Source organism: Anolis sagrei, chromosome 2 (assembly GCF_037176765.1).
Source record: "Anolis sagrei isolate rAnoSag1 chromosome 2, rAnoSag1.mat, whole genome shotgun sequence".
NCBI lineage: Eukaryota > Metazoa > Chordata > Lepidosauria > Squamata > Dactyloidae > Anolis > Anolis sagrei.
Genome location: NC_090022.1, coordinates 170872169 through 170895575, shown reverse-complemented (window position 1 = coordinate 170895575; position 23407 = coordinate 170872169). Strand labels below are relative to the sequence as shown.

The window sequence follows — 23407 nt, the reverse complement described above, 5'->3', positions numbered from 1 at the left end:
TGGATTTAAATCAAACTTGGCACACAGAACTCCCATGATGATTAGAAAACACTGGAAGGGTTTTGTGGGCATTGACCAGAGTGATATAAGTGATTCACTTATATCCAGAGGAGTGCTGTGGATTAATGCAATGATGGATTTGAATCAAACTTGGCACGAATACTCAATATGCCCAAATGTGAGCACTGGTGGACTCTGGGAAAAACAGACCTTGACATTTGGGAGTTGTAGTTATTGGGATTTATAATTCACCTACAATCAAAGAGCATTATCTGCTTGACCAACAATAGAATTGGGTCAAACTTCCCACACAGAATCCCAATGACCAACAGAAAATACTATGTGTTGTCGAAGGCTTTCATGGCTGGAATCACTCAGTTCTTGTGGGTTTTTTCGGGCTATATGGCCATGTTCTAGAGGCATTTCTCCTGACGTTTCGCCTGCATCTATGGCAAGCATCTTCAGAGGTGAGGTCTGCTGGAACTGGGGGAAAAAAGGGGGTTTATATATCTGTGGAATGACCAGGGTGAGACAAAGGGCTTTTGTAAGTTGGGCTGGGTGTGAGTCTTTCCACTGACCACCTTGATTAGCATACCATGGGCTGACTGTGCCTGGAGCAAACTCTTCTTGAAAGGTGATTAGCTGTCCCTGCCTGTTTTTCTCTCTGCTGTTTTTGCTGTTGCAATTTTAGAATTTTTTTTTAATACTGGTAGCCAGATTTTGTTCATTTTCATGGTTTCTTCCTTTCTGTTGAAATTGTCCACATGTTTGTGGATTTCAATGGCTTCTCTGTGTAGTCTGACATGGTAGTTGTTGGTGTGGTCCAGTATTTCTGTGTTCTCAAATAAAATGCTGTGTCCAGGTTGGTTCATCAGGTGCTCTGCTATGGCTGATTTCTCTGGTTGAAGTAGTCTGCAGTGCCTTTCCTGTTCCTTGATTCGTGTTTGGGCAATGCTGCGTTTGGTGGTCCCTACGTAGACTTGTCCACAGCTGCAAGGTATACGGTAGACTCCTGCAGAGGTGAGAGGATCCCTCTTGTCCTTTGCTGAATGTAGCATTTGTTGGATTTTCTTGGTGGGTTTGTAGATTGTTTGTATGTTATGTTTCCTCATCAGCTTCCCTATGCGGTCAGTGGTTCCCTTGATGTATGGCAGGAACACTTTTCCTCTGGGTGGATCTTCATCTTGACTCTTGTGGCTTGTTCTTGGTCTTGCAGCTCTTCTGATGTCTGAGGTGGAGTATCCATTGGCCTGGAGAGCCCAGTTGAGGTGGTTCAGTTCATCTTGGAGGAGGTGGGGTTCACAGATTCTTTTTGCACGGTCTGCCAAGGCTTGAATGGTGCTTCTTTTTTGACTTGGGTGATGGTTGGAGTTTTTATGTAGATATCTATCTGTGTGTGTGGGTTTTCTGTAAACGGTGTGACCCAATTGTTGATCTGGTTTACGGATGACTAGGACATCTAGAAAAGGCAGTATTCCTTCCTTTTCTTTGAGGATGCTTGCCAACCCTCTGAGGATGCTTGCCATAGATGCAGGCGAAACGTCAGGAGAAATGCCTCTAGAACATGGCCATATAGCCCGAAAAAACCCACAAGAACTGAGTTATATTTATATTGTTAATGTACCAAACATGCCAGGTTTGTATGGAAATGTGACACTATTTCCTGTGCTGGTCAATGACCGAAATAAATGTTTTGATTTGATTTGATTTGAAGTAGCAGCACAAATAATGTTGTGGTGGGGGTCAGCACAACATGAGGAATTGTATTAAGGGGTCAGGGCATTAGGAAGGTTGAGAAACACAGGGTTCTATGCCTGTGCGGAAGCGGCCTTCGTTTGTCCAGGCAGGTTGAAATTGAGGCAAGCCAAGCCGAGCCATCTCCCTGGGCAACGCAGCCGAGGTGGACGAAGCCCTCCGCCGCGCCGAGTGCGCATGCTCCGTCGCCTCGCCCTCTCCGCTTCCCTCTCCCTCTCGATTCCAGGCGGTAGGAGGAGCTCGCGCCCCCCAATTGTTCCAGATCCGGGACTTCAGGCGCCTCTGCCCCTGCGCTGAGGGCATCGCGGCGCGGTCCTCGGGGAGCGTTGAGAGAGAGCGGCGCTTCTGGCTTCCCCCCTTTTGGCGCGAGCGGAAGAAAGACGCCGCCGCCGCCTCAGGTTCCCGAGCCTGCCGCCGGCTCCAAGGGATGGAGGCGCCGGCGTCGGCGTGGTGGGCCGGGGTCTGCCTTTGCCCGGGCCGGCGGCAGCGGCGGCGCAGCGGTCTCAGCAACAGCGGTGGGCACTGAGTGAGGCGCAGCCGCAGCGGCGTGGGGCGCGCGCGTCAGGGGCGCAAGGCTGGCTGTCGGGGCGCGCGCGCGGGAAGGGTGGGCGCGCGGCCTCCTTCTGGACCGGGCCTGGGCGGCGCTGCGGGACTCCATCCTCAGAGGTAAGCAAGGAAGACTTGCGTCGCGCGCCCCTTCCCTCGCGCGCCCCTCCCTCGCGCCTCCCTCATCTGTTGTGTGTAACCCTCCCTCCTCTTCAGCTTGTGCTCAGAGGCTCGTGGGGCGTCTGGACGGCGGAGGGTGGGCGATGGCGGTCCTTCTGCGTTGGGCTGAGCCATACTACCTCCCCCTCCTCTTCCTCCTCCTCCTCCTTTCGCTGCTGCAGCAGCCGCCTTTCCCTCTCGCCTGGCAGGTGATGGCAGGCCTCTAGGATGCAGGGCAGGCGCACATCCTCCATGAGGGAGCCGAGGCGCTCCCTTCCTCGCTTCCAGGTAAGCAGCGAGCTTCCATCTTTCGGCTGAAGAAATGCAGCGCGCCCCTCTCCCTCCCTCCCTCCCCTGGCGCAGGGAAAGCAAGGAAGGCAGGGGCCTCTCCTCCTCTCCTCCTCTCCCCCTCTCCCCCTCCCCTCCCGCGCCATTTCCTCAGTGACAGAGCGAATGGATGCCTTTCTTGCCCAAGGCGCGCATCGGTTTGCTTCCGCGAGGAGCCTCCCCGCCATGACAGCTCTCCAGCCTTGGCCCTACCTGGCCATGGGTGCCTCATTAGCAGGCTGGGATTCAGTGTCGCCCATAGCAACCGCGCCGCTTACCCCCCCTTTCCCAGAAAGGTTACGTCTCCCAGATGCTTAGATCTCCAGTTGCAAAGACAAGAGGCTGTTATCTCTGCACACGGAGAAAGAGGGAGGAAGGATTGACAGTTCCGCTCAGGAGGAATTCTCAATGGAAGATGAGGCAAGGGACGGTCAGGGGAATATCCACAAGCCACAGAAGGCATCCGCTTGGCTTGGTAATCATCCAGGAAGAATGGACAGCGGTCTTCCTCTTCTTGCTGTTGCTATTGGTAATGTAGGGCCCTTCCACGCAGCCACATAACCCAGAAAATCCCACAATATCAGCTTTGAATTCGGTTGTCAGAGGGTACTTCCACACAGCCACATAACCCAGAACATCGAGGCAGAAAATCCCACAATATCAGCTTTGAATTCGGTTGTCAGAGGGTCCTTCCACACAGCCACATAACCCAGAACATTGAGGCAGAAAATCCCACAATATCAGCTTTGAATTCGGTTATTAGAGGGTACTTCCACACAGCCACATAACCCAGAACACCAAGGCAGAAAATCCCACAGTATCAGGTTTGAATTCAGTCGTCAGAGGGTACTTCCACACAGCCACATAACCCAGAACATCGAGGCAGAAAATCTCACAATATCAGCTTTGAATTCAGTTGTCAGAGGGTCCTTCCATACAGCCACATAACTCAGAATATCGAGGCAGAAAATCCCACAATATCAGCTTTGAACTCAGTTATCAGAAGGTCCTTCCACATAGCCATATAACCAAGAATATCAAGGCAGAAAATCCCACAATATCAGCTTTGAATTGGGTTATCAGAGGGTCCTTCCACACAGCCACATAACCCAGAATATCAAGGCAGAAAATACTACAGTATCAGTTTTGAACTCAGTTATCAGAAGATCCATCCACACAGCCATATAACCGATAATATCAAGACAGAAAATCTCATAATATCTGCCTTTCCCTGTGGAAGGGGCCACAGAGTGGACAGCTTTCTTCCTTTTCTTGCTGTTGCTATTAGTAATGTAGTGTCCTTCCACACAGCCATATAACCCAGAACTTCAAGGCAGAAAATCCCACAATATCTGCTTTGAACTCAGTTATCAGAAGGTCCTTCCACATAGCCATATAACCGAGAATATCAAGGCAGAAAATCCCACAATATCAGCATTGAATTCAGTTATCAGAGGGTCCTTCCACACAGCCACATAACCCAGAATATCAAGGCAGAAAATCCCACAATATCTGCTTTGAATTTAGTTATCAGAGGCTCCTTCCACACAGCCACATAACCCAAAACATCGAGACAGAAAATCCCATAATATCTGCCTTTCCCTGTGGGCCACAGAGTGGACAGCATTCTTCCTCTTCTTGTTGATATATTAGTAATGTAGGGCCCTTCCACACAGCCATATAACCCAGAACTTCAAGGCAGAAAATCCCACAATATCTGCTTAAACTCGGTTATCAGAGGGTCCTTCCACACAGCCATATAACCCAGAACATGAAGGCCAAAAACCCTTCAATATCTGCTTTGAACTCCGTTATCAGAGGGTCCTTCCACACAGCCACATAACCCAGAATATCAAGGCAGAAAATCCCACAATATCTGCTTTGAATTTAGTTATCAGAGGCTCCTTCCACACAGCCACATAACCCAAAACATCGAGACAGAAAATCCCATAATATCTGCCTTTCCCTGTGGGCCACAGAGTGGACAGCATTCTTCCTCTTCTTGTTGATATATTAGTAATGTAGGGCCCTTCCACACAGCCATATAACCCAGAACTTCAAGGCAGAAAATCCCACAATATCTGCTTAAACTCGGTTATCAGAGGGTCCTTCCACACAGCCATATAACCCAGAACATGAAGGCCAAAAACCCTTCAATATCTGCTTTGAACTCCGTTATCAGAGGGTCCTTCCACACAGCCACATAAACCAGAACATCAAGGCACAATATCTGCTTTGAACTCAGTTATCAGAAGATCCTTCCACATAGCCATATAACCGAGAATATCAAGGCAGAAAATCCCACAATATCAGCTTTGAATTCGGTTGTCAGAGGGTCCTTCCACACAGCCACATAACCCAGAATATCAAGGCAGAAAATCCCACAATATCAGCTTTGAATTCAGTTATCAGAGGGGCCTTCCACGCAGCCACATAACCCAGAATATCAAGGCAGAAAATCCCACAATATCTCTTTGAATTGGGACATCTTAGTCCACACTGCCAGTTCAGTGCGGATTTTATACATGTGGGATTGTATTCAGTTATGTGGAAGGGGCCAAAGACTGGACAGTGTTCTTCCTCTTCTTGCTGTTGCTTTGAGTAATGTAGGGCCCTTCTACACAGCCATACAACTCAGAACATCAAGGTCAAAAAAACCCTACAATATCTGCTTTGAACTTGGTTATCAGAGGGTCCTTCCATGCAGCCACATAACCCAGAACATCAAGGCAGAAAATCCCACAATATCAGCTTTGAACTCAGTTGTCAGAGGGTCCTTCCACATAGCCACATAACCCAGAATATTAAGGGAGAAAATCCCACAATATCAGCTTTGAACTCGGTTATCAGAGGGTCCTTCCACACAGCCACGTAACCCAGAATATCCAGGTAGAAAGTCCCACAATATCTGCTTTGAACTGGGATATCTGAGTCTACACTGCCAGTACAATGTAGATTTTATACATGTGGGATTGTATTCAGCTATGTGGAAGAGGCCAAAGAGTGGACAGCATTCTTCCTCTTCTTGCTGTTGCTATTAGTAATTTAGGGCCCTTCCACATAGCCATATAACCCAGAACATCAAGGCAGAAAATCCCACAATATCAGCTTTGAACTGGGTTATCAGACGGTCCTTCCACACAGCCATATAACCAGAATATCAAGGCAGAAAATCCCACAATATCAGCTTTGAACTGGGTTATCAGACGGTCCTTCCACACAGCCATATAACCCAGAACATCAAGGCCAAAACCCCCTCAATATCTGCTTTGAACTCCGTTATCAGAGGGTCCTTCCATGCAGCCACATAACCCAGAATATCAAGGCAGAAAATCCCACAATATCAGCTTTGAACTGGGATATCTGAGTCCACGTGGCCATATATTCCAGTTCAAAGTAGATAACATGGGATATTTTTCAGCTATGTAGAAGGGGCCAAAGAGTGGACAGCAGTCTTCCTCCTCTTGCTGTTGCTATTGGTCATAGAGACTTATAGGAGCCCCCATTGGCACATTGGGTTAAACCCTTGTACCAGCAAGACTGAAGACCAACAGGTCGCAGGTTCAAATCTGGGGAGAGCGTGGATGAGCTCCCTCTAACAGCTCCAGCTCCTCACGCAGGGACATGAGAGAAGCCTCCCACAAGGATGGTAAAAACATAAAAACATCCAGGCATCCCCTGGGCAACATCCTTGCAGACGGCCAATTCTCTCACACCAGAAGAGACTTGCAATTTCTCAAGTCACTCCTAACATGAAAAAAAATAGACTTATGGCAACCCCATTGGAGGGTTGCTTGTATGTGCACGGGACCTGTGTGTGTGTGCGTGTGTGTGAGAGAGAGAGAAGGGTTGACTTATAGAGGCCAAATTATTGGGACTGACAATTATTTCCATGCCCCAAAGGAAGGCCAGCTTGTTATTTTCCTCAGAGCAGCGTTTCAACAGCGCCCCATTAGCCATGCATGTAAATGGTCCATCATGCCCTCCCCCCATTTGCTTTTGCAGGAAAGGCAATACTCCAGGCCAAGGCTTGTTTAAAAAACAGAGGTGGATGTGCTTTTGATTTTGTTCCCCTCTAAGGTAAATCAACTGCCTTCCCATTTCTCTATCTGTTGTGTTGCTGCCACTGAGGTGATGCAATCCCTCTTTTGTGGTTTCAGCTGCTGGTATTTTGTTTTTTGTTTTGAGTGCTATTCTTTTAATTAGCCTGGCACATTCAAAGGCTCTCTGCTGTATTGCATCCTGTGAAAGAAGTGCAGATGACTGGTATTTGCAATTGATTTGCATTTATGGGTTTGTTTAAACAAACAAAACATTGGTCTACCAATTCATAGAAATGATGTTTAGTTGAAGTAAAGAGAAACACAATTCTTTACAGTGATACATGGATTTTCAGAAGATAGTAGCAAAGCTTGAAAAATTTGTGTCACTTTGTAATGTCTGTGTCTACAAAACTATCTGAGATACATTTTCTGAATAAGTTGCCTTATTCTGTTTCATTTTGGTATTTCTGACTTTGTGAGCTGACAGAATAACATTTATTACTCTTTCTGTGGAATAGAAAATGTACCTATTGAGGCCGTTCTTGAAAGAGGAGATTTGATCCATATCCTTTGTTTCCTGGCAGCCTTGTACATTTCATAGGCCATGATGTCATCAGGAGAATGTCCATCAAGTGTTGTGCTGTATAGCTACAATGAATTAGCAAGGATAGAATCCACAGTCCTGTTAAGCATGCCATAAAGGGATGTGCATTCATGGTACAACCAATGTTTTGAAAGCAAACTATAGCCACATATTAGGTACCAGGAAAATGGGTGTACTTCAGTCACAAAGCCAGCAGTAAACTACGGCTTGCTTAGGTACACAACTGGCATTTTTGGTTTTGGCTCTCTGGCCTAAGGATTTTGAATGGAAAATAAGACATTAAAAGAAAATTCATTTCCCTTGTCAGGGGCTTGAAATCGTCATTATCTATGGAATTTCTAGAGCCAATTATGGAGGAGAGGAGGCAATAGAGTAGTAAGGGCAGGAGACCAGGATGTGTATGCTGGCATAAAGCTAAATATTCACAATATTCTGATACACATGCTTATCCTTGTCATTCATCTGTGCTGGGAGAATCTGCTGGGATCACAGATGTTTTTGCTCTGTAAAAGCTTTTGACAACATATATTTTTGCTCTGCAAAAGTATTCTGACTTGGGGATGATTTTTAATGGCTTTTCAGATTTTAGTACATTATTTGATAATTCTAAACCCACAAATGGAAGCGAGAAATAAGCTTTTTCTGCTGTCTTCTCTCAATTTTTCTGAATTATTAGACTTTCCAAAACACACATGCCAGCATACACATTGGCCTGAATCCTGTTGCGACTCCTCAATACAGACACAATGGGATTTACTGTCTTTGACTCATCATACAACAACCTATATATTGGGATTATTCTAGTTGAGACAGTCTTGTTCTAGAAGCAAGTGTGATTTCAGGCCTAACACTGTCAAATGTTACTGCTATAACACATGTCAAACTCAAGGCCTGCGGACTGCATGCCATGTCATTTTATGTGGCCCTCCAGATGCTGAATTACAACTCTTGTGTTCCTCATCATTAGACATCATGTCTAGAGCTGATGGGAGTTGTGAAAGCTGCAGTTTGTTCTGTTCGGTCAGGAGAGTGGGGGTTGAATTTAGATACAAGGCTTGTGGAAAAGATGTCTGGAGTTAAAATGTCCTTCAGCCTTCCCTCAACCGCACAGCCACAAGTGTTGTTGGGTTGCAGTTCCCATTATCCCCAGTCTGCATGTTGGATAATCAGAAATGATGGGAGTTGTCATTTGGAAACATTTGAGGAGCCAAACTGGGTAAAAACTATAGTGCACCAACTGCTATGTAAAAAAAATATAGTTTTCCCTCTGTATCCACAGAGTCTCCCTTCCCATTTTGTATTCAGTCTGTACCTAAATAACTTTGTGTCTGTTGGGATGTGGGGGGAGCAGTGAGGGTATAAAAAGAAGGGCTGAAATGCTATGGAGAGAGAGTTGCGGAGGGGGGGGGGGAGGAAGAGTCGGGGTCTACATTGTTAAATTGCAGCAATAATATGTTTCATGCTTGTGTCTATGTTTGATGTTTTTATACTTTTAATGGTTTTTATCTGCAGTTATATGTTATTGATTTAGATATGTGATATTTTTATATATATGTGAGGCATTGAATTTGCCATTTATTATGTTGTAAACCGCTTTGAGTCCCCCCGAGGGTGAGAAAAGCGGTATAGAAATGTAGTTAATAAATAATAAAATAAATGAAGTAAACAGCCCGTTCAAGGCAACCATAAGGCTGATGTGATTGTCAGTGAAAATGAGTTTGACACCCTGTGGTATAGCATAAGGTTTATTGATGAGAAATGCTACACAGCAAAGTAGCCCAGCCTTCTTGCTGATAGGGCCCAGCATTCACTCACAACCTGTGGTATAAGTGAGGTCCCAAATAAATTCTACCTTGACTGTCTCTCAGCTGACAGTGAAATCCACTTTCTATTACTGAAACCCTAGAGCTTGAGTACATCCCTTTTAAAATGAGTCCCATGGAAGATAGCTAGGGACCCACAGGTTGAGAACCACTGCTCTACATTAAGGATTCTATCTATATAGTACGTTAAATTTAATATATTCTGTGCAAATGTATCATTTGCTGAGCTAGTCTTGATTTTGTGTCTCTTGCTTCTGAATTCTGTAGAAAGAGATGCCTACTTCTTACCTTTGGAAACCTTCCTTGGGTTGTTTTCATGTCCTTGGTGTTCTTGTTCTTTTCTTTGAATGACGATGTTTTAGATATTCCTTTAGTGTTTGTTCAAACAATAATCTTGGATGACATCTATGTCAGCATGACATGTTTAATATATTTCAAATATATATTTCATAGATAGTAAACATGCCATAAATAGTGTATCCAGTGTATATTAGATATATTGCATTATAAAGAGAGGGTATGGTTCTGCACCATGGATTGGCTACAATGCACCCCGGCATGGTATCATCTCACAAATACTACTTAATTTGTGGTGCAAGTGTCTGAAAGGGCAACTAGCTCTGTTGTGCTCCTGTTGTTTTATGCAGGCATATTGCATTTTCCACAAATAAGCAAAATTAAGTTGTGCATATGAAATAAGAACTAAGTTGGATAATTTCCTTGCTATTTCATTTCATTGCTATTATGTTTCATTTGGGGTGGACAAGTCAGCTATGATTAAATATTTTTATTTTTCCATTCTTCATAATGGAAAAGTTCTGCCATTTTTACTTTTGCACTAGTAAAAGAGAGAAATAACTTGGAAAATGGGACATCCATTCTGTATTAGACATATGCAGGAGTCTCTTTCTGATGGAGGTTACACCCATTATGTCTCAATTCACATAAATTTAGAACTTAGAAGCCATCACTTTTAAAGGACATGGCAACAGATTTTCTCAAAGAGGAAGGCAAAACACCTATAACTTCAATGGAACGTGTTTTCTTGAAACATCTTCTAAAACATCTACTTTTTGCGGCAAAAAAAGTGTCTTGTGGACCATTGAAGATGAACCCATTTTATTTTATATGAAGCAGTCAATTTTATTGGCTGCATGATTGACATGGATATTGAAAGGCGTAAATTAAAAAGTTTATGTTATTGAGGAGCAAAAATCAGTTCCATAGTGCGGTCCTAACTGGCTAACATAGCTAAAGCTGTCCTGAATATATAAAAATACACATATTGAAATTTGTTTTGGATTACCTGTTTTGACAGGCCGAAACATATCTGTTTCGACAGGCCTTTGATTTTTGATATTGCTGTTTTTAAATTGTTTTAAATTGTTTTAAAATTGTGTTAGATTTTAGCCTGTTCTTGTAAGCCGCTCCGAGCCCCAGGGGAGTGGTGGCATATAAGTTCAAATAATAAATAAATAAATAAATAATGTCAATTCAAATTTGTGCCACTATCTTGTTTGTCTTCCTGGGCTAGAAGATGTTTGGAGCTGGTATAACTCACTCCCTTACTCACCCAAATTTTGGTGCTCTTCTTTGTGTCAGATTGTAGTCACTAGAGTAGTTCTGTTGGAATTTTGTTATTTGGGATCAACTGGCTAAAAAGGCCAGAAGAGATTTACACCTAATCTGAATGCCCATTAATTAATTTATTCATTTATTTTATAGCACAGTCTTTTCTTTGTACAGGACCCTATGGCGGGAATATATTTGTGTTAGGGATGTGTTGTGCTGAACAGTAGGCATGTTTGCCATTTATTAATTCTTTCAGAAATTTGGTTCATAATTGTCTTTCAACAGATCGATAGATATTCCATGTTCAGACAGTTGGACAGATCCACTATTTTTTTGCTGCTACTGTTTTTAAAGGCAGGCTTTATAAGTGGGGAATTATACAGAGTACTTGTATTATACAGAGTACTTGTATAAGTACACCTTTCATCTTGTACATGCCACATTACATTACTGTAAAAATTACAGACATATTGTTTCCTGGGCTTTGATTTATTTGGAGTGGGTATGAGAGATGTGAAATATCTATATCTATACATTTGTACTATACATTTAATAAATTAATAAACAAATTAAGAGAGATACAGGGGAGATCTTGTTGTGAACTGTGAGTGGTATGGCTTTCATGTTCACTCTTAATACACAAAATGTCAGTGCTGAGATGGATTGAGGCAGCACAAGACTGCCCTAAGCTACCTCCATGGGGAGACACTGGTCCGACATCTGAAGCCAGTTCACCAGGTCTGGGCATGGGCTTTGTTTTCCACCTTCTTAGCACCCCCATTTGCAGCTAAAATGTCCAAAAAAATTCATCCCTTGCTGGTGCTGCCTGCTCTTTATTTCTGATTTTTCATCATTCAGGGAGCAAAATAGCTTCAGAAGAATGGAGGGGGCTGACTCTTCCCAAACTCCTTTGCTCCTTGAATGAAAAAAAATCAGGAAGTAAAGATTAGGTAGTGTTGGTACGTGGGGATTTTCTGTTGTTTCGGGGAGAATTAGGGATCCTGGGGGGAGGGGGAGCAGGAAGGCACTGCCATCCCGCTTCCCCAGGCTGCCTGGACCCAGTGAGTGCAGGATATCTCTGGGGAAGCGATCCTGGATTCCACATTGGGATCCAGGATAGCAGTCCTCACTGCCCCAACACCGAGAAACATCTGGATCTTGCTGCAAGACTCAAACTTTTCCCAGTGTTTTTAAAACTTGGGAGTTAAGCAAGATTAAGTGGCTTACTCTGCATTCATCAGTATACATTGTATGGACACACCAGGCTAATGCAATTCCCACACTGTGTTATATGCCAGTGAAGATGGAGCCTTAGTTTACCTGGACTCTGGTCCCAGGCTTCAAAGCCTTCTTATTTAACCTTGAATTTAGAAAGTTGTAGGACAACAATAAGTGAAATAGATTTTCTGAATTTCAAACTAGTTTTTCTCCAAGATAGTGAAGAAAGAATAGGAGCAATTGGAAATTAAAATTTCAAGTAGGATAGATCGAAACAATTTTAAGAGGTAAAGCATCCTTTTGTATAGTAGAAGAGATATAAATATGTAGGATGTCTTTGAAATTTGTTATAATTCTTACTGCAACTTATTACAATTTTTCTTCTGAGAGCAACAGGCAGTTTTTAAGGGTAGAATTGTAATATTGTAATTGCATTTTATAAAATGTTGTGTAAATGCATTTCATAAAATGTTATTCTGACAGAATTATTGTCCCATTTTATGTGACTTGCTGAAAGACTAAGTAGTACCGAGAAATTAAACGACTAAAGGTGCACCTACACTGTATAATTAGTGTTTGACACCATTTAACTGGCATGGCTCAATTCTATGGAATCATGGGAGCAGTAGTTTTGCAAGGTCTTTAGCCAAAGAATTATTTTGCCTCATCAAACTACAAATGCCATGATTCCTTAGCATTGCACAATAGCCAAGCTGCATTATTATACAATATATAGATGTATAATTAAATGGCTTTCTTAATTACCTGAGTTATTGAGGGTCTTAATCTGTATGATATACACTGTTTGTCTGCTGTGAAATAGCTAAGAACCCTGACAGATGTGGATTTTGATGTATTTGAAAACAATGATAGAAAGAATGCAATTTGTTGCAAACCATTAACACCAGTAGTGCGAACTGTATTTCAACTCACATTTTCACTGACTGATGCATTCTCATCTTAGAATGAATGATCAGTGAATATTCAAAGAGCAGATTATTCTTATATCTAAGGATGCAGTATTTCCATTACCATTTCAGTAATTAATAGATTAAAAGAACTTTAATTGGCCAATATGTCATTCTAGATTGATTAAAAGGTTAGTCAGTAGTCAATAAAAAGCCAAGTGTCAATAAAAGTTTACTTGATTAAAATGGACTGCCAAAGTTAGATAACTTTTAAAACTATTTTCTGTTACCTGTGTAAACCTATAGTAGATTCCAATTACCTGTGTAAACCTATAGTAGATCAGAAGTTGGTTTCCTTACCCTCTTGCACATTGGAAGTAGTCTTTTCTAAGAAGATGCCTGGAGTTGGTGATGATTTAACATAAGAGCATATTCTCCTTACTTTAAAATTACTGTTACTTCCTCTGATGGTTTCATCTACCAAAATCCATATGATTAACTAACTTGGTTTAATGGACTAAGAGCTGTGGTTATCATAACAGAGAGTATAGTGGAGTGGCTGCGCTTTGTACCTGTTCTTGGTCTGAATAATAGAACCATAGAGTTGGGATAGACCCCAAGGGCCATTCAGCCCAACCCATGCCATGTAAGAATACACTCTCAGAAGATGACCATACTGCTTAAAAACTCAAGAGAAGGAGACACCACCATATTCTGTGGCACCCCACTTCCAAACAGCATTTATCCTCAGGAAGTTCTTCCTAATGTTTAGGTGGAAACTTTTTCCTAGGCTCTAGAGTAGGAGAAAACCAAGTTTGCCCTCTCCTCAAAGTGACATCCTTTCAAATATTTAAACATAGCTATCATATCTCCCCTCAGATTTCTTTTCTCCAAGCTGTACATACCCAGCTCCAGGGCAGTAGCCGGGGTGGGGTGGGTGGGGTGTGGGGTGGGGGTGTTAGGTGTTCAATCCCCCCCCCATTTTTCAGGTTAAACAAATTGGTTTACTCATGAATTTTAACTGGTTAACCAAATCTCCATGCTAAGTCTATGAGAAGCAAAAATTAAATGAGCCCCTCCAGAACTGCAAGCACTATCTCAAGCAAATTTTGTCAATTTATTCACAGTCATTACTTGCAGCAATAGCTGATATAGCGGAAGCAACCAAGTTGTCCCACACACAACAAGTAGGCAAAGCCTAAGGTATGGGTGGGATTTGAAGCTCCTTGTGAAGGAGTTGAGAAAATTGATTTAATTAAGTCTATATAAAATATAGAATGAACCATACTATTTAAATTATTTTGTGATATGGAACTACTTTTCATGATTCGATAAAAAAAGGTCAACCCCCCCCCCCATTTTGTTTTTCTTGTTACGGTCCTTCCAAGATCCTATTTTGCTCCTCATAGGGCTTAGCTTCCAAACCTTTGATCATTTTGGATGCTCTTTGGATGCATATTCTAGCTGGCATCCCACTGATTGCTTGTCTCCAGGCTGAAGAAGAGCCATTGGTCAGCACCCTTTGGATTCTGCCAATCTACCTAACAGTAGCACTGTCCAGCCCACATTTTGTTAGCTTCTTTGTAAGAGTGTCATGGGGAATGTTGTCAAAAGTCTTATGGAAATTAAGATGTGCTACATCCATTCTCTTCACCTAGCAAACTTGTAGTTCTATCAGAAAAAAAGAGATACGGTTAGTCTAGCATGACTTGGTGATTATGACATTCTTGTCTAAGCGCTTACAAATTGTTTAATGGTGTCAGGTTGACTGGGAAGTAATTTTTGGGTCCTCCCCCCTTTAAAAATGGTGACAACATTTGCCTTCCAGTGTTCTTGAACTTCTCCTGTTCTCCAGAAATTCTCGAAGATGATAGCCAGCATTTCTGAAATTACTTCTGCTAGTTCTTTTAATACCCTTTGATGTAATTCATCTGGCCCTGGAGACATAAATTCGTTTAATTAGCCAGATATTCCTGTACTGACTTTTCAACTATTTCGTTCTCTGCTCCATCCACCCCTAAATTGAGCACTGATACCATTTGGGAGATGGAGCCCTCGGTGGCGCAGTGGGTTAAACCCCTGTGCCGCCAGGACTGAAGAATGACAGGTTGCAGGTTTGAATCCGGGGAGAGCGTGGATGAGCTCCCTCTATTACCTCCAGCTCCTCATGTGGGGACATGAGAGAAGCCTCCCACAAGGATGATAAAACATCAAAACATCCGGGCGTCCTCTGGGCAATGTCCTTGAAGACGGCCAATTCTCTCACACCAGAAGTGACTTGCAGTTTCTCAAGTTGCTCCTGACATGACAAAAAAAAAACAAAAAAACAAAAAACCAAAACCAAAAAACCATTTGGGAGAAAATTGAGACAAAGGTGTTCTCTGGCCACTGTTTGCATTTCACCACCACCTGTATGAAGTGGCCCTAACATTTCCTTGTCCTTCCTATTGCTATGAACAGCACCCAAAAGCCCTTTCACTTGTTTTTAGTCTCTCTACTCTGCCTGAACTCGTCCTGAGCTTTGGCTTTTCTAACTTTATCCCTACACATGCTGGTTATTATTTGAATTTCCTTTGAATTATTTTTCCCTTTTTCTATTTCTTGTACATGTCCCTTTTAAATCTTAGCTCAATTAAAAGTTTCTTAGACATCCATTCTGGTTTCTTTAGACACCTCCTGTTTTTCCTCCTGATTGGAACTGGTTGAAATTGTGCCTCCAGCATCTTTATTTTCAGAAACTTCCATCCATCATGAACTCCTTTCTCTTTTGCCATTCCTGACCATGGGGTCATTATCAGTTTTCACCTAACTTTATTGGAAGCTTTCTTAAAGTCTAGAATGGTTGTCTGACTATGTTTGACTTTCCTTTTCTACTCTAGAAGAACGTGATCACTCCCAAGGAACCTGCCACTTCTACCCTATTTACCGAGTCATCATTGTTTACTATGGTCAGATCTAAAATAATTGATCCCCTTGTTACCTGTTCCATCTTCAGGATCATGAAATTTTCTGCAAGGCAAATGAGGAATTTTTGGAACCTGATATTCTTGGCAGAGGTTTTCTTCCAACAAATATCAGGATAGTTGAAATGTCACAGCACTCCTACATCTCTCCTTTCTGAATGTGTGGTCGTCTGTTTAAAAAGGCATCATCCAAATCCTTAGTCTGGTTTAGATTAGTAGATTATCACAATGATGCCCTTAATTTTTACCTATATACTTTCAGCCTTGCTTCAAGGATATATGTCATGAACCTCCTCACAGTTGTAAACATCCTTGCTACTCTTTCTCCTTTCCTGTTGTCTGTTTTTCAGAAATACATTATAACCTATAACCTAATTAGCATATATTCTGGCATATAAGACTACTTTTTAACCCAAGAAAAACTTCTCAAAAGTCAGGGGTCGTCTTATACACGGGAGTCATCTTATACACAGGTGTAGTCTTATACACTGGAGTTGCCTTATATGCTGGGGTAGCACTATGCATGGGAGTCTTCTTATATGTGGGAGTAGTCATATGCCAAGAGTCGTCTTATATGCTGGGAGTCCTCTTATAGAGCGGGTGCTGAAACTTTCAATCCGGATTGGAGAATCTGTGGTTGCTGCATATTGTGGGGGGAGCTCAAAAATGGCAGTGGCCACATCCCTGCCATATGCAGCGACTGTATGAAAGCATTAAGGGCGACGCTGTACAAATACGGTAGAAGAAAATCCATTCATCAGGATTCGTGGACTTAATGTGGTCTCAGTGGTGAGGCGAAGGGGCGCCTCACCGGGAAGGTGTAAGTGAAGGGCAGAGCAAGCTGCAGGCATTCAGGGCGCCTGGGGTATGGAAAAAAGGGACAGAGAGGCACTGGGCCCAGAAAAACACACCTCTTTTACCTGTCTGGCCCACCCTTGTATCCTATTACCATACCTCCTCCTCTGCCTCTCAGATCTCACTCCTGAAGACTGCAGTGAAGCGGTGCAGGTGCGCATGTGCGAGATCTGAGCGGCAGAGAAGGAGGTACAGTAATAGGAAAATTACCATATTGAAATCAAATCTGATGCTTAAAAAAAATTATTTGGTGTGTGTTGGAAGAGATGTAGTCTTATATGGCGAGTATATCCCAAACTCTATATTTTAACTGGAAAGGTTGTGGGTCGTCATATACGCCCAGTCATCTTATATGCCGTAATATACATTCCAATCATGAGACTCATCCCACCAGGTTTCAGTGATGCCAATGATATCATAGTCATTTATTATTATTATTATTATTAACTTTATTTGTACCCCGCTAGCATCTCCCGAAGGACTCGATGCGGCTTACACAGGCCGAAGCCTCAAAACACAATACAATAGAGAACATAACACAACAATAGCAAAGCAAATCAAAACAATAAGCAAAATAACGACAATGGCAGTACATCAAGACATTATGAAAAACTGGTTCGGCCGGCGCACTGGGGTACAAGGGTTAAAAGTGCTGAAATGGCAGGAGGCACGTAGGATTAAAAGTGCGGTGTGCAGCGACGATTAGTTATGCTAAGGTGCTACTAGGACTTGGGGTGGGGATTCCTAGTCTGAGAAGGCACATTTGATTGTATTAAGAGTTCAAGTTCATCTTGTTTATTTCCTATGCTTCGTGAGTTAGTGTAGAGATGCCAAAGAACATAAACCACCACCTGCTTATTTAAGGTTTTTCCTTCTCTTTGTTGAGTTCTTGTACCTTTTGCATAGTTCTTTGTATAATAATTGGAGCATTTTCTCCTGTTAAACTCCTGCCTTTATCAAGAACTGTCTCCCGCCCCCTGATAACTCAGTGTAAAGCACACCTGATCAGATATGTGAGACTCTTAACAAAAGTGTTCCTGCCAACCTCTGTGAGGTACATGCCATTCCTAGTCAAATGTCCAACTTCTTTAAACTTCAGATCATGGTCCAAGAAGCCAAATCATTCCTGTCAGCGCCATCTGTGAAGCCAGTTATTATCCTTCCTTCTTCGGCTGTGTCCTTTTTAGGTAAAGTACATAAATTCCATAAAGGAAACAAATCTCGTTTGATCTTTTAAACTAAGAATTGTCAGCTCAGGTTAGTAATTGGAAGAGAGACTTCCAGTGAATACCAGGTGCTGCAGGCTATATTTCATGGAAAGAACTGACAAAGCCATTTCTGGATATCCTGTGCCTGAGAAAACCTTCTGAAATTCATGGAGTCACCACAAGTCGACAAGAGAGAAATAAACTAACAAGACTCAAAGAAAATAATTGAAAAATTTCAAAAATACAAAAAGCACAGGCAATAAGAGAATTTGGACAGAGGTATCCCAAAGAAGAGCTGAATTGGGATCTCTAGAAATTGACAGAGTGACTTATTTGAAAAGAACATTTTATGAATACAGCACAAAACTTTCATCTACTGCTCTAAAAAAAAGTAACCAAACTAGGAGTTGTATAATCAGGGTGATTTTATTAATAAACCAAGAAATATATCAACTACTAGCCGTCCCCTGTCACGCGTTGCTGTGGCCCACATGGGGGTTCTGTGTGGGAGTTTTGGCCCAATTCCATCGTTGATGGGGTTCAGAATGCTCTGTGATTGTAGGTGAACAACAAATCCCAGCAACTACAACTTCCAAATGTCAAGATTCTATTTCCCCCAAACTCCACCAGTGTTCACATTTGGGCATATTGAGTATTGGTGTAGAGTTTGGTCCAGATCCATCATTGTTTGAGTGCACAGTGATTTCTGGATGTAGGTGAACTACAACTCCAAAACCAAAGGACACTGCCCACCAAACCCTTCCAGTATTTTCTATTGGTCATGGGAGAACTGTTTGCCAAGTTTGATTCAATTCCATCGTTGGTGGGGTTCAGAATGCTCTTTGATTGTAGGTGAACTATAAATTCCAGCAACTACAACTCCCAAATGACCAAATCAATTTTTTGAGTGAAGAACATACATTGGGTTGTTAGGTGTCTTGTGTCCAAATTTGGTGTCAATTCGTCCAGTGGTTTTTGAGTTCTGTGAATATCACAAACGAACATTACATTTTTATTTATATAGATTTATATATTTCTATGCAGATTTATCCTCATCAGAGTTAGAGAATAATTTCAATATAGAAAAATGTGTTGGGAATCTTTCCACAAATTATATTGATAATGAACATAGAGAAATATTGAATACTCCTATAACTTTTACAGAAATAAAATCAACACTAAATCATTTAAAATTTGATAAAGTCCCAGGCGCAGATGGATTTACTTCTGACTTCTACAAAAAATGTACAGACGAATTAACTCCAAATATGCATAGTGTTTAATAAGATACTATTTGGAGGGAAAGTTCCTGATTCTTGGAACAATGCAAAAATAATAGCCATATTAAAACCAGATGACCCTCAAGCTATATCTGCTTATTAAATAAAGATCAATAATATTTACTTCAATCATGACCCGATTAAATACAGTTATTATGTCTTATATACATCCAGATCAAACAGGTTTGTCCCATGTAGGACATTACCAGATTTTATCAGACGAGTTTTAAATCTTATTCATGAAAGTCTATAAAAACCTTAGTAGCTATAATTTCACTAGATACTTTGAAAGATTTTTGTCATATTGAACACAAGTATTTAAGAGAATTGTTAAAAATGAATACTGGAGAAAGATTTATATAAAAAAAAGGTAAAGGATTTTCCCTGCCATTAAGTCCAGTTGTGTCTGACTCTGGGGTGTTGGTACTCATCTCCATTTCTAAGCCGAAGAGCTGGCATTGTTTGTAGACACCTTCAAGGTCATGCATGATTGCATGGAGCGCCATTACCTTCCTGCTAGAGTGGTACCTATTGTTCTACTCACATTTGCATGTTTTCAAACTTCTAGTTTGGCAGAAGCTGGGGCTAACAGTGGGAGCTCACATCGCTCCCTGGATTCGAACCTGTAACCTTTCAGCAGCTCAGTGGTTTAACCCACTGCACCACTGGGAATGTGTGTTTTAGCAAAGTTGTAGCCTGCCTCAAACCATGAGGAGAGATTTATAGACATTATTAAAAAATATACAGTGGAACCTCTACTTAAAAGTCTCTGAACTTAAAAGTGTTTTGCGTTAAGAGCTGTCACTCGGCTTTAGTTTCACTTTAACATAAGAGCTGTGTATTGAGTTAAGAGCTAACACCAGAGCGAGCACTAGCACAAAGAGATTTTGGGTTTCAATTTAAAGGCTTTTGGGCTTCAATTTAAGACACATGTGAATACCTATCTCTTCCGGCAGGCCTACCCAGACAGTTTTAATGATGAATCTTAGCATCGTATATTTAATCTTTGCTTTGTGTATTTTAATATGTATTTTGTGGAAATATGATTTAATACGTGTATTTTAAAGAATGTTTTTAGATGAATGTGTGTTTTAGCAATGTTGTAACCTACTTCAAGCCATGAGGAGAGATGGGCAAGAAATAATAATAATAATAATAATAATAATAACTATTAAGTCACCTTGTGCCTCCGTCCCTCATGCTCTTGTCCATTTGGGAGATTACTGTACACTTTGCTCTTTGCTTTTAGTTGATTTTGTGTGGTTTTTATTCCTGATATGTTTGGCTACATGAAGAGAAGGAGGAAGAAAGAGCAAGAGGGGGCAGCTGCAAGGAGTACAGTATAAAGAAAATGATGCTTCTGCCTCTTCACTTCGTGCATCTTTCACAACTTTATGCCTCTATCATTTCTATTTCTACCAAGTGCAATGTGTGTCCAATGACATGGGTAGGGCCAGATGTGACCTGGGACAGCCCCATGATTGTTATGGCGGCCATGAAGTCCTGAGCCACTCCCAACAGGCTAGTCTGCTCATGGATATTGAAGTCCCCCAGCACTGTTAGCTGATGGGACTTCAACACCGAGGCAGAGACAGCCCAGCTACCTCAGGTAGGGAGACTGTTGAGCAGCGGGGAGGGCGGTGCACCAACAAAATTCCTATTTTGTCCCAAATCTGCAGATTTTGGTTAAACCAAAGTAATATTATATCAATATTGCTGTTAGTTAATGTCTGCCAGAGCCAGATCCTATTTACTGAATCAAAGGCCAAAGACAAATCTATAAAGCATTTTTTTAGAAGGTCCCTGTGTGGTCATTTAATTAAGAGGGGCAGGATAAAACATTGATCAATTGTATTATGACCTTTACAGTAGCTTGCTTGGGGTTAACTGAATATATTATTACTTTCTTCCCAAGCTAACAATTTATGCAGTAGATATTTGGAGAACAGTTTGGAGGCTGCATGCAATAAACAAATGGGTCTATAAATTTTTCTATAGTTTACAAGATCGTATCCATCTAATGACTGGAAGAAACATTGGCCAATGGGATATCTGCAACATGGAACTCATCACTTGAAGCACAATTTAGAAGGCACTCCTCACTCACATGAATCACCAGGAGAGACTGAGTATCACCAAAATAATTTATAGACAGTAATTTGGATTTCAGCAGGTCTGAGGATTTTATTGGTCATATAGACATGACACAATATTCCCTTATTAGCCAATACTCCAGAGGACAGGAGCAGGATTCAAAATGATCTTGACAGATTAGAAAGATGGGCCAAAACTAACAAAATGAAGTTCAACAGTGACAAATACAAGACACTCCACTTTGGCAGGAAAAATGAAATGCAAAGATACAGAATGGGGGATGCCTGGCTCGAGAGCAGTACGTGTGAAAAAGATCTTGGAGTCCTCGTGGACAACAAGTTAAACATGAGCCAACAATGTGATGTGGCGGCAAAAAAAGCCAATGGGATTTTGGCCTGCATCAATAGGAGTCTAGTGTGTAGATCTAGGGAAGTAATGCTACCCCTCTATTCCGCTTTGGTTAGAACACACCTGGAATATTGTGTCCAATTCTGGGCACCACAACTGAAGAGAGATATTGACACACTGGAATGTGTCCAGAGGAGGGCAAATAAAATGATCAGGGGTCTGGAGAACATGCCCTATGAAGAGCGGCTTAAAGAGCTGGGCATGTTTAACCCGAAGAAGAGAAGGCTGAGAGGAGAATGATAGCCATATATAAATATGTGAGAGGAAGTCACAGGGAGCAAACTTGTTTTCTGCTGCCCTGGAGACTAGGCCACGGAACAATGGTTTCAAACTACAAGAAAGGAGATTCCTTCTGAACATTAGGAAGAACTTCCTGACTGTGAGAGCTGTTCAGCAGTGGAACTCTTTGCCCCCGAGTGTGGTGGAGGCTCCTTCTTTGGAGGTTTTTAAACAGAGGCTGGATGGCCCTCTGTCAGGGCTGCTTTGAATGCAATGTTCCTGCTTCTTGGCAGGGGGTTGGACTGGATGGCCCATGAGGTCTCTTCCAATTCTATGATTCTATGGTTCTATATTAACCAGTTCACTCATACACTTTTCTGTATTCATTAAATTGGTTGGAAAAGCAAACCCAAAGCACATGAAACTGTAATTGTTGCTTTGATTATTTGCTTGATTGGATTTATTTCATTAAAGACTTGGTCAGTGAGTGAAAAAGCAATGATTTCGAAGACTCCGTCTACACTGACTATTTAATGCAGCTTCAAACTATCTTCAAAATGCAGTGGTTATGCAAACCATGAAATGTGATGGGACTTCAACGCCGAGCCCAGTAATCAAACACATGCAAAGATGAAAATGAAACATTTAATGCACATCAGTGTGCTGTAGTATAAATCGCATGGTACAGTGAAATTGGCTGTACAATGTAAATCTCTGTGCAGATATTTAGAGTGCTCCACTGATGTACATATCCATATTCTACAGAGCAGAGTTGAAAAAAAGCCCCCACATTCTTTAGCAGGGGTCCCCAAACTACGGCCCGTGGACCGTATGCGGCCCGCCGAGGGCATTTCTCTGGCCTGTGCGGCCTGGCCTGGCCATGCCCACCCGGCGCCGCTCCGCCAATTGCAGACACCCTCTGCTCTGGCTGCTATGCCTGTGTGGGAGGGAGAAGCCTCCCAGGTGGGTCCTCTGCAGAGCAGAGGGGCCGGAGCAGAGGGTGTCCGCAATTGACAGAGCGGCGCTGGGTGGGCGTGGCCAGGGAATGCCGGCATGGTGAAGGCAGGTGAACTACAACTCCAAAACTCAAGGTCAATGCCCACTAAACCCAGTATTTTCTGTTGTTCATGGGAGTTCTGTGTACCAAGACTGGTTCAATTCCATCATTGGTGGAGTTCAGAATGCTCTTTGATTGAACTATAAATCCTAGCAAATACAACCCCCAAACGCCACCAGTGTTCACATTTGGACATATTGAGTACCAGTGCCAAGTTTGATCCCGATCCATCATTGTTTGAGTCCACAGTGATCTCTGAATGTAGGTGAACTACAACTCCAAAACGAAAGGACACTGCCTACCAAACCCTTCCAGTATTTTCAGTTGGTCATGGGAGAAATGTGTGCCAAATTTGGTTCAGTTTCATC

At 42.2% G+C, this 23407-nt stretch overlaps 1 protein-coding gene across 17 annotated transcripts in view; it reads left to right on the top strand.

Moving 5' to 3' along the window:
• Window positions 1–1959: 1959 nt before the first annotated feature.
• The window catches only part of ADGRL3 (adhesion G protein-coupled receptor L3), a 388836-nt gene continuing 367388 nt past the window's right edge, over window positions 1960–23407 (top strand). For 16 of the 17 annotated variants that reach the window (XM_067464127.1, XM_067464130.1, XM_067464131.1 and 13 more), the window contains exon 1: window positions 1960–2421. The gene's annotated coding sequence lies outside the window, so the exon portion shown is untranslated. Of the gene's footprint in view, window positions 2422–2496; window positions 2749–23407 lie in introns of those variants that run through there. The other variant, XM_067464117.1, reaches the window with a different exon arrangement.